Genomic DNA, 4,704 nt, shown 5'->3' on the forward strand with positions numbered 1-4,704 from the left:
GGTGAACATTACTGAAAAATCAGGAATTTCTTTTTTTCATTTTGTCTTTAATAGAGGAACTCTGCCATTGCAAAGATCATTTCCTGCAAGTGGGGAACTGCAACCATTATGGCAGCTATAGCTGTAGCAGGAGTATAGCATATTTTATTGTGTGCGCTCAAGAGCAACAAATGGAGTAAGAATAGGAATAGTCTCATAAATCTTAACAGAAGTCTCAGAGGCAAAGCACGTTGGTACACATAATGCACATGTAACTCAAGAGAGGATTAGAGATCAGTAAAGAAACAATACACACAAATACTATAAATATGTAAAAGTTGCTAATTAGCTGTTGTAGAAGACAACTATTTTTCATATTGCACCAACAAAGAACCAATTTATGAACATTTCATTCAAACTGACTCAAATCAAGATTTGTGCAGATTTTTGCATTCAAATTAAACCACGTGCTTAATGCTAAGCAGCACCAAACAACAAAACTGCTTCTTTCTTTTCTGAAGAGGGAAAACATCACAAACTATCTCGGGGTAGCATTTTCCATTGTTTTATAAACGCATCTCTCATTCCCTTCCTTTTTCCTACACACGGATGAAGTGCCAATTTTTGGCTGTGGTAAATGTAGCATAAATTGTGCAAATCACTTGTATGAGCTGGGGAAGTTGAATCCTGCCATGTTTGAAACTCTGCAGATTGATGTGCATGTCAAAAGGTCTTTGCATGACCAGCACGACCAGCGTTAGCAGGCTGTCTGTACAAGAAAAAAGAATCTATAATGAAGTCCCGTAAGTGAAATAGCTCATGCAGACAGCCAATATTATTTAAAATTAAATATCTAATCAGGGCGATTTAATGCTGGCTTTATGGTTGAATAGTACTCTGAGCTCAGTTAAAAAAAAAAAAAGTTAATAAAAACATGTAAAAAAGGGGAGGGGAGACCTACAAATTTTATTTGAGACATGAGACTCGATTTCTCTAAGCCCTGAACGTTGATTTATACCTGTACAAGGAATGAAGATACCAAATCCAAATTTTCCATTCCATTTCCCTGGTGAAATTTCCCATTTTTCACCCCATTTGAACATCTTACTCAAAAAGACAATATAAAGGACCAGATGAATCGGGCATATATCAGACTCCTTCCTCTGGCTGAACTGAGGTAAGAAAGAGTATGTGGGGAAAATCTAGGCTGAGAGATACACTGCGGAAAAGGGGAGCTCACTGTCCTTCTTTCAGTCCTTCTAAAAAACCAGCCTGCAGATTGTCCAGTTACAAGTGCCATGAAAGGACATGTCAGGGATTAACCTAGGTGGCATGTATACCTCTAGACATAGGCTGTGTCTGCACTAGCAAACAGTGTGGACCTGTAAGAGCAGATATATATAGATCAAAATACTTGGTGCTGAGGACACGATGTCTTTACCAGACACATTTCAGGGTGTGCTGATTTTGGCTGGGATGGAGTTAATTTTCTTCACAGTGGCTAGTGTGGGGCTGTGTTTTGGATTTGTGTTGAAAACAGTGTTGATAACACAGGGATGTTTTCGTTACTGCTGAGCAGTGCTTACACAGAGCCAAGGCCTTTTCTGCTTCTCACCCCACCCCACCAGCGAGGAGGCTGGGGGTGCACAAGAAGTTGGGAGGGGACACAGCTGGGACAGCTGACCCCAACTGACCAAAGGGATATCCCATACCGTGTTAGCTCTAATAAATAGCATTTTGAAAGTTACTTTACAGAGTGTCTTTCTTACTAACATCAGAATGGACCAGCACCTCCTAGTGCAAAACAACAAGTAAACAACGACCAAAGAGGAAACAAAAAGAGACAAAAAAACACTTGGCAGATGCCATCTTGGATTAAGCAGATATGGAATTTTTTTTGTTATTATTCTTTCCTCATCTGTGTCTTTTCTAACACTTTCTTTGTTGTCTGCTGTAATCAATGCAAATAGAAATGTGTATTTTAATTTATCATAACTTGGTTTAGGCTAAGGATATTACCCTTCCGATTCTCTCCCCCATCCCACCTGGGGGGAGTGAGCGAGTGGCTGCATGGGGCTTAGTTGGCAGCTGGGATTAAACCATGACACAGGGTTTTTCTTTTAACTTAGGACAAGCTCCAGTCTGGTTCCACGGACTGAATGCCAATTTGTGCTGGAGCGCATCTCCTGAATTCATTTCATCCAGTAGGAACCCAGTTCCCTAGTCCTGAAGCAGGGTAGAAGAGGGGATGATGGGGTGAAGAGCTCCCAAAGCACTTGCCTGATACGCACTAAAACACATGTTCACTTCCCAAATGAAGACTGCTAAAAGCATTAATATAAAGTTATGATATGGAAGAGTTATGTCTATAACTAAACTTCATTGAAAATAGGTTTATATTTAAAGTTCCATTCATTTAGGGTTAAATTGAGCTGCTACCAGGAATTCAACAGCACCTGGATGACAATGTAAGAGCATACACATCTCCTATCAACATGAGAAGGGAATGCACACCCAGTCTAGCCTCCTACTGTAGACAGCTGAACTCCCCCTCCATTTTCAGTTTGAGCTGTGACTGAACTAGCAGGATTTTTTGTAATTTTTTTGCTGTCACAGTGAAGGTGACATCTCATCTTGCAGCTGTTCTTAATCTTATATTTTTTTACCCATGGGAACTCAATACTCAGGAGTTTATCCATGAATAACTCTTTTATAAACTCTAGCTATATGCAGTGCCAGCACCCAGACCCGGAATCTTTGCATCACAAAACCTGAAGGATCTTACTATCTCAAAATCCAGTTCCGGATCCCTTACATTGAAAAGTACGTACCCATACAACCTACTACACTAAAGAGGCGCCAGTAAGGAGGGGCTACAGACCCAGGGCCTTCAGGCAACACTAAGGACAAGAAGGAGACCTGCACTGAATTCTGTCTTACAGCACCTAACCAAAGAGGCTGTATTCGCTGCTGGTGGGACTGTCTACAGCATTCAAGCTTATGAGTGACTGAATCCTTTCCTGCGGCAGCATTTTTAACATGTTAGTATTTCTGATCTAAAGCATCCTGAGAAGACTCTTAGGGCAAAAGAAGGCTAACCAGTCAACAAAGGTGATCTCATTTATCTTAGGGTGTGACAGAGCACCTTAATTCTGAATATATTAGCTTCCCTAATGAGGAACTGGATCATTATCATTACTGCATTATTATCGAAATGTATATAACTCTGACATCTTGATTCTAGTTGGTGATTTCTACTGAGTTCCCAGATTATTAGTTGTGAGCCTTTTCCTGGCTTGAGACATTTTGTATTAGACCCGAGATATCAAACACAGAATACTGGTTTGCTTAAGTCCATCTCTAGTTCTAATTCATTTCTGTAAATGAAAAACATTTGGCAAAACGAGTCTTTCAAGCCATGTCAGGTTTTGATTTTGTTTTTATTTGTGGCACTAGCAGACATCAGTATTTTACAATATATAATATGTAGTCACATTAAATGCAGATGGCTAAATATTCTCGTGCTTTCAACATTACATAGCTATACATTTTAAATTTCAGCTCCAAAAAAAAAGAGGATCTGCCACCACTCCGGTCTGTGATTATAAAAATGTAAATGTACAAACTTCCTCCTCTTCAGTTTCATTACAATATAGGAAATGTGAAAAAGCATTTTCATTCTTCCTTTTTAAGTTAATCAATTTAACAAAATATTTTCAAAATATGTACAACAACTACTGAAGTAGTTAACATTTGAAAAAGGTGCTGCTATAAATACTCACGAGACAACATACAACAGCCATACGAATTGGAAACAAAGGGCCAACTTATGCATGACCTGAACAAGAGATGACAAAAGTCCTGGTTACTGATATAAACCAGCTTCACTTCATTCTGCAGTGCAGGAATGAATTCTTAATCTTGGACCTCTATGCAGTACTCTGAATCTTATGTATAACCTTCACAGTCTGTTGCAAATAGAGATCCTTTAAGATGTCTCAGTATTTTTGAAGTGCCATGAATGTTACTAGGGTTCAGTATATCTCTGCATATTAGCATTCTATACATCATATCCCATAAGTAACAATTTTTTCAATAGATACTGTCTTACACTCATTATTGATTGCCTGCTGTCTCAGAGCTCCACCAGAGATATAAAGTTCATCTAATTTTAAAAACCAATGACTCCAGCATATGACAATTTAGGTCCTTCATAATGTACCATAACTTTTTTCTTGTGATTGTTTTTTACAGGTCTTTATTCTGGTTTTCACCCTAATCGCTTACAGCCCGTTTCCAAATCAAATAAGAAGCAAGTAAATAGTTTGAAATAGTTACATACTTTTAACAACTTCAAGTGAGTATTACTTTTCAGGCAGCTAGCAAAGTCTTTTAATTTTGCCTATAAACACAAGTAAGTATTAACACAGGACTGCACAGTGTTTATATTCTTATTAACCTGCCAACAAGAATACTTTATTGGCAACCTTAAATATTCAGAGGCAAAACACAATTCCTTGGCACAGAAGCTTTACGGCAGAGCAACATATTTTCCCCTTAGAACCATTATGCAGGAACACACAGAAAATTAATTACAACTTATTTTGGCTTGTAGACAAGAGAATAAACTAAACTTCTTGATTTTTTTGCCACTTCAGACCTTGAATGATGATTATGGGTGCATACGGGGTTAGATTTTCCCATTACCTGTTCTTTATACATGAT

Source organism: Fulmarus glacialis, unplaced genomic scaffold (genome assembly GCF_000690835.1).
Source record: "Fulmarus glacialis isolate BGI_N327 unplaced genomic scaffold, ASM69083v1 scaffold29006, whole genome shotgun sequence".
In the NCBI taxonomy this organism is placed as follows: domain Eukaryota; kingdom Metazoa; phylum Chordata; class Aves; order Procellariiformes; family Procellariidae; genus Fulmarus; species Fulmarus glacialis.